This window comes from Camelus ferus, chromosome 32 (genome assembly GCF_009834535.1).
Source record: "Camelus ferus isolate YT-003-E chromosome 32, BCGSAC_Cfer_1.0, whole genome shotgun sequence".
NCBI lineage: Eukaryota > Metazoa > Chordata > Mammalia > Artiodactyla > Camelidae > Camelus > Camelus ferus.
Window position 1 is genome coordinate 5,192,660 of NC_045727.1, and position 13,237 is coordinate 5,205,896.

A 13,237-nucleotide genomic window follows, 5' to 3' on the forward strand; every position below is an offset into this window, starting at 1 on the left:
GTAAGTATACAATTCACTTGCATTAAGTACATTCACTTGTAGTGTCACACAACCATTTTCACTATTTCCAGACCTTTTTCATCATCCCACACAGAAACTCGGTACCCATTAAGTAATAATTCCCCATTCCACTTCCTGTCAGGCCTGGATGCCTCTCTTCTACTTTATGAATTTTTCCTGTTCTAGGTCCCTTATATAACTGATATTATGCCGTTTGTCCTTTTGCACCTGGCTTACTTCACTTCGCATGTTTTCAGGGTTCAACCCATGTTGTAGGAATTTCTTCCTTTTTAAGGTTGAGTAATATTCAGTGTCTGTATATGCCACATTTTGTTTATACTTTCATCCATTGATGGACATGTTGGTTGCTTCCACCTTCAGTAACCACCTGTGAATAATGCTGCTGTGAACATAGATGTACAGATAACTGTTCAAGTACCTACTTTTAATTGTTTTGGGTATATACCTAAGCCTTACTCGGTTTTATGGGCACATATCCTGAAAGACTATTTAGATATTCAGGAACAGTTCCTTTATGAAATGTTAATCCTGACCAGCATGTTAACACAACTTTCCGCAAGTTTTTAAGAAAATGTATTTAGTTCAAGTTCTAAAGCAGTCTTGGATAGTGATACAAAAATGTCTTTTAAAGCTGTGTTATAATTTTCTTTTCTGAAAATGAATCCCTTGGTCAAATAAAAATGCATTAAACCACTTTATTCCAGCTTTTACCTATATACTTGGAGGAAACCAACTGTCCAGTTTTCCGCCTGCCTTATAAATATGTCTGTTACAGCCAATATAGAGCTATTTCTAGCTGCTGGTGTTTTATTACAGGAGTCACAATTAGGTTGCTGGGTGTATTCTCAAATCACTAAAAAAATGCACATACATGCTTTTGAAATTGTAATACAAGGACCTATCTAAGAGAGGAATTCACAGGAGAGAAAAGAAGCATATTGCCATGGAAGCCTTCAGTGTGGGGTCGTCTTTCTGCTTCACCAAAACCCGGTAAATCCTTTCTTATCTTTTCTGGGCAATAAAATACGTCTGGAAACAGAATGACTCCAGATCATTTTTACTGCCTTGGAGACTAATGCCTTTCATGGGAATTTGCTCAGTCACATTTTGTATCTCTGATGGAAGTAATTATTTTTTCACTGTACCAGTTTGGTAATATTAACATATGGTGCATCTCATATATGTTTTTTTCCATAAAGTATTTGGTGCTAATGAAGGAATATGAAGAATGAAAATTCTTCCTTTCTAATCCAAACTATTCTGATAGTGGAAATCCATCTCATCTTTGTGGTGTGACTCAGAGATGTTCATGACTGTTCCTAGCCTCTACACACACATACCCTTTGTGCAAAATAGATAATAATTCCTCCCTGGCCAGCTGGGCTCAGGCTCATAAATATCACCTTTGTGAAAGGAAAGGATGCCTTTCCTCCAGGTGGCTGCATCAGTCCACTAGGACATAATGCTCTGCTCACCAGAGTGTGCCCAGTGTGGAGGGGGATGCATCCCTCGGGAGGAAAGTTGTGAGTTGTATTTTAATGCTTCTGGCCAGGTACCATCATGCAGTAATGACAGTATACAGTATATGACGAGGATTGGCAGACCTTTTCTGTATAGGGTCAGATAGGAAATATTTTGAGCTTCATGAGCCATATGGTCTCTGTCACACCTATAGTTGACCCTTCTGCAACGTAGGTTTGAACTGTGTGGGTCCACTTAGAGGCAGATTTTTTTCCCAGTAGCAAATATTACAGTATTACGTGATTTGCAGTTGGTTGAATCCATGGATACAGTTGAACTGTAGATACAGAGGGCCAGCTGGAAGCCAGCACTCCTAACCCCTACATTGTTCAAAGGTCAGCTGTACTCAGCTCTGCCTGTGAAGCTCTAGAGCAGCCATAGACACCACCTGAATGAATGAGTTTATTGGAATAGCAGAAGCCCCTGATTTGCCCACTCCTGGTGTGTGGCAACCCCAGAGCACTTCCAGAGCACTTCATTTCTCTGTTAACCATTACACTCTGCCACCTTATATCATGTATCTTTATTAGATTGTAATTTTCTTAAATGACTGTCTTAATTTTTGTATTTTACACGCACATAAAGATTTAATTTAGGGTTGGGTGTAGCTTAGTGGTATAATGTGTGCTTAGCATGCGTGAGTTGCTGGGTTCAATCTCCAGTACTTCCATTAAAAAAATTTTAAGATTTAATTTGTTAAATTTTATTTGATAAGATACCTGTTCCACTACTATGCTGAGAACACATATTTGCACATGAAAAAATGCTCAGTATTGTTAATTATCAGAGAAATACAAATCAAAACTACATTGAGATATCACCTCACACCAGTCAGAATGGCCATCATTCAAAAGTCCACAAATGTTATATGCTGGAGAAGGTGTGGAGAAAAGGGAACCCTCCTACACTGTTGGTGAGACTGTAGTTTGGTGCAGCCATTATGGAAAACAGTATGGAGATTCCTAAAAAATTTAAAAATAGACTTACCCTATGATCCAGCAATTCAACTTCTGGGCATATATCCAGAGGGAAGTCTAATTCGAAAAAACACAAGCACCCCAATTATCATAGCAGCACTATTTACAATAGCCAAGACATGGAGACAACTGAAATGTCCATCAATAGCTGACTAGATAAAGAAGTTGTGGTTTATACAATGGAATACTACTTGGCCATAAAAAAGAATAAAATAATAAAATAATGCCATTTGTAACAGCATGGATGGACCTGGAGATCATCATTCTAAGTGAAGTAAGCCAGAAAGAGAAAGAAAAATACTATATGGTATCATTTATATGTGGAATCTAAAAAAAAAAAAAAAGAAAGAAAGAAAAACCCATAAATGGACTTACTTACAAAACAGAAACAGACTCACATAGAAAACAAACTTACAGTTACCAGTGGGGAAAGAGGGTAGGAAGAGATAAATTGGGAGTTCAAGATTTGCAGATACTAACTACTATATATAAAATAGATAAAATAACAAGTTTCTACTGTGTAGCATAAGGAACTATATTCAGTGTCTTATAGTAACCTATAATGAAAAAGAATATGAGAATGAATATATGTATGTATATGTATGACTGAAATGTTATGCTGTACACCAGAAATTGACCCAACATTGTAAACTGACCATACTTCTATTAAAAAAACAAATAACTTGGTTTTTTGCCTTAAAGTAAGAGAAAATGTGGAAGAGAATTATTGTGGACATAATGATACTCAAATATTTTAGATAAAAGTGCAAATTAAATCCTATTTCAACATATTCTACCATGAAGAGAAAGATTGTAGCATTTCTTAGGCATGGAATGTAAGTCATTTTCTGCATATTATATTTTATGCTTTGCAAATTATTTTGCATTGCAAGAAAAATTATAGCTACCTCTTAGTATTTTGTGATGTGTTAGAATTCAGAATTTCATGTGAGGAAATAGTAGCAGTTTGTAGAGCCACGCGTGTGGGTAAATGTGTAAGGCAGCAGTTCAGAGTGTGGCCTGTGGATCACTGGGGGTTCCTCTAACCCTTTCAGAGAGTCTCTAAGGTCAAACTGTTTTCATAGCACTACTAAAATTATTTGTCTTCTTCATTTTGACATTTCCCCCTCTTATGCCAAAAAGCAGCAGTGAGTAAAAAAACCACCACTGCTGTGCTGTAACATGAATCAAGATAGTGACACCAAACTGTAATCATTGTACTCTTAACCACTGTGCACACACTGCTTTAAAAAAAAGAAAGGCAGTTTCACTTAGGGCAAAGCAGTGAAAATTGCTTTTATTAAATCTCAACCCTTGAGCACACATTTAAAAAAAGTAAAATGAAAAATTTCCTTTGATTAAAAAATGGGCAGAGGACCTCCTTTTCCAAAGAGGACATGCAGATGGCCAATAGGCACATGGAAAGATGCTCAACATCACTAATCATCAGGAAGGTACAAATCAAAGCCACAGTGAGAGATGACTACCCCTGTCAGTGGCTGTTGTCAAAAAGACAAGAAATAACAGGAGTTGGTAAGGATGTAGAGAAAAAGGAACCCTAGTACACTTTGTGACAATATAAATTGGTGCAGCCACTGTGGAAAACAGTATGGAGGTTCCTCAAAAAATTAAAAAGAACTACCATATGATCTGGCATCTCCACTCCTGGCTATTTATCCAAAGAAAACAAAAACACTAATTCAAAAAGGTAATGCCCCCCAGTGTTCATAGCAGCATTATTTACAATAGCTAAGACATGGAAGTAACCTGAGTGCCCATCAATAGATGACTAGATAAAGAAGATGTGGGGTTTGTATATATACAGATACACACACTGTGGAATATTAGTCAGCCATAAAAAATGAACATTGCCATTTGTGACGAAAGGAATGGATCTGGAGGATATTATGCTTATTAAAATAAGTCCAAAAAAAGACAAAACACTGTATGTGGACTCTAAAAAACAAAAGAAACAAGACAGAAACAGATACAGAGAATAAACTAGTGGTTACTAGGGGCGAAGAGTAGGATGAAATAAGTGAAGGGGATTAAGAGGTACAAACTTAGCATATAAGTAAGTCACAGCACAGGGAATAGAGTCAGTATTTTATAACAACTTTGTATGGTGTGTAATCTATAAAAATGCTGAATCACTTATGTGTTGTGTATCTGAAACTCACATTTTAAGTCGACTGTACTTTAGTAAAAATAAAACAAAAACAAAAAAAGAAAAGAAAAAAATGGAAACTTCCTGTTAAGGACGTCTGCTATATGATAAAGTACCATTGGTTTTATTAAATCTTAACATTTGTACATTCATTAAAAGTGCTACCTGAACTATTTGTTTTTACTTGACAAATGAAAAGAGGACAAACTAGAGTTACTCACATTTGGGTATATAGCAGACAGTTTCTAAAAAATGAATGAAGTGAGCCTGTCACTTCAAGGGGAAAAAAGGTTATTTTTGCCAATGATCAAAGTTGAGCTTTTAGGTGAAAATAGGAATTTTGAAAAATTTGTACCCATTTATCATTAGCCTCAAGAATGAAAATTTTTTTAAAAAGTAAAATTAACAAATGTGATTTTTCAGATTGCATAACTCAGTGACCAATATCTTCCAAATGACCACTGCATGATGTCACAGAATCATCCATGGGTAAAAGGTCCATTCAAAATATAGCATAGTTCATGGGATTTTAGCATAATACAGGCTTTAAAAAAAGTTCTGATGTGGTTTCAGATTACACATTGCAACTAAGTTGTAAGAAATTACCACTTGTTGAATTTTAGTGTAGTATCAAAGAAGAATATTCTCAGTTATCTGAAGAGGTTATTACAGTTCATCCCTTTTCCATCTATACATCTGTGTAAGGCCAGACCCCCCCCCCCCCCCCGCCCCAGTTCACCTAAAGTAACATATGGCAACAGACAGAATGCGGAAGCAGATATGAGAATCTGGCTGTCTTTTATTTAAGCCAGACACTGAAGAGGTATGCAGAAATGTAAAAGTATTTTTTGTCTGTTTTGGAAAATAGTTATCTTTCCTTTAAAAATCTTATTTATGTGGCCATGTAATGATTTTTTTATATTTCAATGAATTAGTAAATAAATATTTTAAACTTTTCTCATTTTTAATTTCTAGTATTGTGAATATCAGTAGCTATAACCTACAGGGACAAAAGCTCTCAGGGTCCTTAATTTTAAGAGTGTAGATGGTCTCAAGATGAAAAATTTTGCAAAGTGCTATTCTAGGTCAGTATCTCTGCAGGGTTGGAATAGTGGTTGCTTGGTTTGTTGGGTGGACAAGAATGCTTTCATTGTATAGCTGGAAGGCTGACACATAGAGCACGTTATAGAACAGTGCTCTCTGTGTCTCAGTTTGGCATGATTTTTAGCAGGATATGTGTCTAAGCACTTGCTAGTAAAGCAGCTAGAAATAGATGCTTGACTATGGAGCAGCTACTAAAATCCAGCCTGGTTCTAAAAAATCTTAGGGTGTAGAATATAATCTTACATATCAGAAAACTTTCTGGTAGCTCTTTGTCTATGAATGCTTGGGAAAATGTAGGTAAAGAATTTTCATAATGGTTTTCATAATGATCATATAAAACACTTCAGCTCAACAGCAGACCTGTACTAATACATCATTTGGAAAGTCTTCAAGTCTGTTTTTAGTACATTTGGCTAACCTGATTTCAACGTGTCTCGAATGCATGTATTTAGTTTCTTTTTGCATTTCTGTAAGAATTCCTTATTTCAGAGTGTAGAGTAGTTCCTGTCTTTAATGTGCATCCAGAGTCTCTGGAAGCAGACACCTCAGTAGGAGGGCCTGAGAGATGACACACTGCTGCTGATGCACTGATGGAGCCTGAAGTGTAGGATAGGGAGAGGCTGCGAAATAAATAAGATTGCAGGACTTTGATTTTCTAGAATTGGCCAGACTACCCTCCCTGCCTACCCCATTCTAGTCCTACCCTAGAGCCCAGATCCCATTCCTGTAGGATCTCTGTGGACTTCTGAAGTGCTGATGACTCTTACTTTAGTTCTTTGGGCAAAGAGAAGAATAGAGAGATATGGGTGAGGCCCTCTCCCTCCCCTCCACTGTCAGCAGTGAAAACCCTTTAGATGTTTTAAAAAATGCTATTTGGTAATTTTTATGATCTTTTAGAGGAGTTAAAAAGTGAGCCTGTATCCTACCAAGGGCGTATACATATATTGGACAAAGCAATCTCTTTGGCAAAGGGAAAAAGGAGCTCTGGGTTAGGCCCCAGGGCTGGCCACATTTTTTAACAGGTAACCCAAGAGAAGAATTTACTCTGGGATGATTAAGCCCACAAGAGACTCTACCCCTGTAATGGCTTACCTTCATCTGTCTCTGCTGGAATAATGTATGATTTACAGAAATCACTTTTAAATCTGTAAATATTGGGTGTTTAAAGGAAGAAAGTTAATATTCCAGTAGCCTGGAAACAGCATTGTCTTTGTCAGTACTGTTTTACCTGTAACATGCCAGTGATCAACCAAATGAAAGACAGTCATCTTGTAGAAGGGTATTTCTGGTTTCTCTCCCTCCCTCACTCCTTCCTTCTCACAATGTAAAAACCTGGAATCTTGAAAATAAAACTTAATTGGGCCTTCCGGTTCATCTAGGCCAAAAGAGGACTTTATATAAAGACCAGAAAGATGTAAAGGCTTGCCTAGGGACGATCAAATCACTGGTTATGGTACAATTAAAGACAGAAACTGGAGTCTCCTGATTGCAGATTTGTCATCTGGTTTAGGGTAGATGAGGAAGTCAACTTGGGAGACTCTGGAGTTAGGCTGCCTTTGCTCAGAACTGTACCTGGCTTCTCATCTCAAAAAGGTGGTAGTCCACAATTCCCCGAACCCCAAACCCTGAAAACCTCAAGTTTTTCTGTAATTCATTTGGAAGCAAAAGCTGATCTAAACTGATATGAAGCTATTTATAATCTTTATCTTACTGTGACTATTCATATGTTTTCTTACAGAAATATTAATATTTGATTAGCAAGTACTGCTCCAGACCCCACTGGGGATGCTTTCTTTGCAAAATCCAAAATCTGAATTCTGAAACACATCTATTCTCAAGCTATTTTTTTGGATAAGGGGCTGTCGACATGTAGGACTTACTTCATAAAATGGTTGTAGGTAATTAAATAAATGCTCAGTAAAATGTTAGATATTGTTACTGTTACTACCAATAGAACCCCAGAACCTAAGTTTTGAAATATATATAACACGTGTATCTTTCTATACAGATGTATGTCAGCACAGTCACTAGAACTTTCTGCAGTGATGTAAATGTTCTTTATCTGGCCATCCAGTACAGAAGCCACCTGCTTTAGAACACTTGAAATTCAGCTAGTGCAACTGAGAAGCTGAATTTTAAGTTTAATTATATTTGAAGTTAAATAGCCATACGTGGCTAGTAGCTGCCATATTGGACAGCATAGCTCTGTAATGATTCATCTGAGTTCATGTTCCATTCAAACTTCACTTTGGCTATTTTTAATTATAAAAAATGATCTCTTTCTGTTTATTAAGTACACCATGACCTAGCAGATTTTTATTGGTTCAGGCAGCTAGTGTGAGAGGGAGAACTTGTGTTTCTAAGTCCTAGGTTTATCACCAGCCAATAGTTCCTTGTATCTCTGGGGGTTTTTAAAGACTTAATAGTTAAGTGTAAATATTTCTACTAGAACTTGACACAGGCAACCTCTAATGAAATCAGCTTAGGTGACACCTAAAATATAACACATCTATGCCAAGAAGTCCCTAAATTAAGAGAACTTAAGTGGCAGAAAGTTTTCTGGTAAATGAGGAAAAAGAAAGACTTCATTATAAAGTTGTTTTAGGATAGCAAAATGTACTAACATGTTCAATGTTGGTAATAAAATCTACTAATATGGTCACACTGAAGCAGGTGTTACTTTCCAAAAATGATTTCTATACACATTTAAAATGTAACATTATGTACAGTATCAGTGCTTTTATGATTCTCGTCTAGGCTAGACTGGAGTTGTTAGGGTTCATCTACCAAAGTACAAGATGCACTTCTTCCTAATATTATTTCACAGAGATTTGAATGTTCAGTATCATGATACGGGCATTACCTTATACCTTTGGGATTCTATGATTTGCCTTTGATAAAAGGGCAATAGAAATGTTTGTGTCTTCACTAAATCTTAAATTGACTAAAAAGAATGACTTAGGCAAAGGCATACGTTTGTTTCTATTGAGATTAGAAACAACAGAATACCTGCCTCATTCAGAAAGTCAAGATGAGTAAGTGTGAAACATTGGGAGATACCGCTGTTGTTAAGAACTTAGAAATGAAGATTTCTAGACAGTGTTCATGTAGTTAAAAGTTGTGTTCACTGAACCTAGAAGATTCCTCTTTATTAAAAAAGAAAGAGTGCTTTCTATAATGTCAGGTGTTCTGTGTCATAATTTCATAGCAAAAGGCCAGTAAGGTAAGGCCATAGAAAACAATAGTTCCTTATGCACAGTTGAGTTTTAAAAAGAGCAAATTATAGAAGAACACGTGTGTTTTCATTTTTACGGTGTGTGTCTATACTGTGCATACAATTTATATGTAAGTATGTGTACACCAAACTGTAAACAGTGTTAGTCTTCTTGGGAATAGAGATGCAGAAAAGGGAGGAGAGAGGATGCACTTGTACTTCTGCTTCTTAACTGTTATTTGAATTTTTACATGAACAGTTATTTTCATAATTTTTAAAAAGAAAACTGATAATAATTTTAAAATGGAAATTGGCTAAAATTAATTTTAATCCATGTTCTGTATTTTATAATAAATTCTTTCTGTTAAAGGGCTTTCTGTAAAACTTTCGTAATGGTGGTTTGAGTTGAAAATACATAAAATTTCAAATAACACCATGAAATAAATTACAACTTCTAATTAGGTGACATTTGGTACAGTTTACAAAGTTGTTAAAACTTTTTTTTAAGTTTTATTATAAATTATAAAATACCATGAACTATATTAAGAATCAGCATTAACCAGATTTTCTTGGTATAGACTTATTTGAAAATAAAATGGTCCAGCATAGAAGAAACCATGAAATGAAACATCAGAACGTTTTTTCTGAAACCATGCACATAGTTCTGCAGGGGTGACATGCTTCTTGCCAGGAAATGGAGACAGGACCTGGTAGCACTCATCAGCCTCTTCATAAGGTATTCTGCACATAGTCAGACCTTGACATTGAAAGAGACTTTCTTCACAAGAAAGTCAGTGACTAAGGATGGTCAGTCACACAGACTAGAGCACAGCACAGAGGATTTTTGAAGGAGGAAGAGCTGGTTTCACAAAAATTGAACCCAGACTTCTAGAAGTCTTAAGCGACAAGTCTCTGGAGAGTCTCCATTGAGTGGATAGCAAAAGGAATAAACAGTACCAGAGCTTAAGACAGTGCGTTTGGGAAGTTTGGCCATTTAATCTACCTTTTATAAGGATTGACAGTATGCTTCAGAATACAAAGAGTACAAAAAAGCCAAGTCACCCAAGTAAAACACCAGCAAAAGGAAAGTTAAAAAAAAGGCTGCCTTTATGTTTTGTAGCACAGGAGTCTGAAAAACTTCTAAATTGCTTTTTAAAATGCCTACTGGTCCTTAGTCTTACGAAAAGCTGTTCAAACTCACTTTATTTTAAAATTTAATTACATCAGAACATTAATTAATACAAATGAAAACCATATTGAGATACCAGTCTTCATCTGTCAGATTGGTAAAACTTCAAAAGTTAGACAACACTCGCTGTTGACAAGGCTTTGGGAACCATGGATGCTAATCTATTACTGGTGAGCATGCAAAATAATATAACCTCTCTGGAGGGCAGCTTGGCAACATCTATCAAGTTGCAAGTGCACTTCCTCATCCATCCCTCAGTCTCACTTTTAGGAACTTCGTTCTACATAGATGTGTCATTTCTGGTGTGCACTGCGGGTGTAATTTATAAAGCTCTTTACTACAGAATTGTAACAGAATTTTTGGAAACAACCACATCTAAAAGGGATTTGTTTCTTGAAAAACAAAAACTGGGATATCCACATGATGGAATACTATGCAGATGTTTAAAGAGAATAAAAATAAAGAAGAAAAAGATCTCCATGTACCAATCCAGGAAGATCTCTAGGCTATAGTTTAAAAGGGGAGGGGATGCGGCAGTATAGAGTAGTATATTTAATGGTCTGTCTTTTCTGTAAGAAATGGTGAGAAATAATATGTTTATACGAATATATTTTAGAAGGCTAGACAAGAAACTAATAAAAGTGGTTTTCTGAAGACATGGGGGAGGGGCTAGGTGGGACTGAGACTTCTTAGTGTGTACTATATGTAGTTTTGATTTTTGTGCCATATGAATATATGAGCTATTCCCCAAAAATATTTTTTAACTTTAAGAAAATATTCCTTCTAAACAGGTTATTTATTTTCAGAATTTTGAAAGATACGCACAAAGATTATGGCATAGCAAGAAATAATTTTAGACTAAAGAGAAGTTGAATCAATCTTCCTAATGTATGAAATGTACTGTCTCAGGTATCTCTTGGTGGGTAAGCCCTGTCTGCATTGCATCATCTGGTTTTCTGAAAGAGGACACCCTGGCCAGCCACAGCTGCACTGCTGGACAGGCTTGCAGAGAGGCTGGCGGGTCCGCCCTGTCTTGTGCATTCCCATTCCCTTTGCTGATGGAAATTTCAGGAAAGGATGGTTGCCCTCTGTGGGATGCTGTGGGACAGAACTCATGACCCAGAACATACACTCCTGTGTTCGTCTGCCTCTCATGCTCTTCATTGTCTCACTATCTCAGAGACTTTGCTGTTTAAAAAAAAAAAAAAAAGTTTTTGCTTTTTTTATTGTGGAAGTTTTCAGAACACACAGAAGCAAGGAGAAAAGTATAATGAACTCCCAGACACCTATCATCCCAGCTTCAATAGTTGAAAACAATTTCACCTTAAAAAATGGTTCCTCCTACCCGTTTTTAAAATTCTGGAATATTTTAAAGCAAATCTGAAATCATATCATTTCACCCAGAAATACTTAAGCATATATCTCTAATAACTAAAGATAAAAAAATGACATTACAGACCACAATATCTTACCATGAAATTTCATTATATTTCATGTTTTTTAAGAAAGATTAAAGGAAACTTATCCCTCACTGTATTCACTAGTCTTTCCTCTTCTAGTCAGCATACAAAACAGACTGAGTATCTTCTGTCTTTAAAAAAATATTTAAGGCTTCCTTACCTTACATTCCCCTCTAACTGCTATTCTCCTCTCTGTACTTTTCATAAAACTGTCTGTATCCATTTCCTTAGCTCCTCAGCCTGTTCTAACCTGACTCCTATTCCCACCACTCCACTAGAACCGTTCTTGCTAAGGTCACCAGTGACAGTTCAGTTTTCATCTTGCTTGGCATCTCAGTAGCCTTCAACACAGGCTACCTCCTAAAATGAACAGTGAACATTGAGTACTTACTTGTTCAGCTCTGTGTATGAATCATCTCATTTAATTCTCTTACAGCTCTTTGAGGTAGGTGTTGTCATTATCCTCGTTTTATAGATGAAGTTGCTAAAGTTTAGAGAGGTTAAGTAACTAGTCCAGCAGCTGGTAAGGGGTAGAGCACGTTAAGGCACCATCTCATCTGATCCTGCTGCCTCTCTGACAACTCATCAATTACCTTGCTACCTTGGGGTTTCTGGGGTTTCTTCCTCTTTCTGTTTCATTTTTATTTTCTTTGCAGCTCTTCCTTCTTCCTGATCTTTAAATTTTTTAATTTTGAGGCTTTCATCCTGACCCTCTTATCACCCAAATCCATGGCTTCATCTACCATGTAGAAGGTTATGAGCTCCCAGTATGTGTCCTTAGATACACATTGTGTGTAGCTTAGAGCTGCTTCTGAACTCTAGACCCAGAAGTCCAACTGTTACCTCAGCACATCCCAAACTTAACTTTGAATCTGCCCCTCCTGTATTGCCTTTTTTGCCAAATGGTACAACCATCTACAAGCTGCTTAGCAGAAACCTGGGTGTTCTCTCTTAGCTCCCATAAACAATCAGCATGTCTTGTCTCTCTCTCATTCATCTACCTCCCTGAGGAAAGCACCCCCAACCTCCCATTTCTTAGATAGCGTCCACCTATTATACATTCTCAGGGTACCCTGTACTTCTCTTTCTCCCCTTTAAACATTTTCAACAATAATATTCACTTGCTTATGTTAGCTTTTTGTTTTCTCCCTTTAGAACAAAATTTAATTTTTAAATTCTTTTAGGAAAGACATCCAGGGACAAGACAAGACAGTCTTGTTTGTTGCTATATCCCCGGGAGCTAGCAGAGTGCCGGGGCTAGCTAGCACAGAGGCATCATTAAATATTTGCTGAATGAAAAAAAAATGAAGAGGAATTTGTTTTACGAAAATCCCTAACAAGAATGGGTGAATTCCTGAAGGCAGACTAGCAGATAAGGTTTCTGATTGTCAAGCCATAGAAGGGAGCTGAGGAACTGGCAGTAGGATTGAGAGAAGTAAGGTATTTGGGGACGTGGAAGTTGTGGGACTTGCTGCCTGTCATCACATGTGGGAAGTAAGTGAAGGGGTGTCAAGAATGCGACAGATTTCTAGCTTTGACAGCGAGGGAATCATGTTATTATTCCTTGGGAGGGTCAGGTATGAC

General features: G+C 36.8%; 1 protein-coding gene across 3 annotated transcripts in view; it reads left to right on the plus strand.

The window, feature by feature from the left end:
- Positions 1–13,237, plus strand: part of SPPL3 (signal peptide peptidase like 3) — a 122,327-nt gene that overhangs the window by 56,793 nt on the left and 52,297 nt on the right. The window lies entirely within an intron of this gene.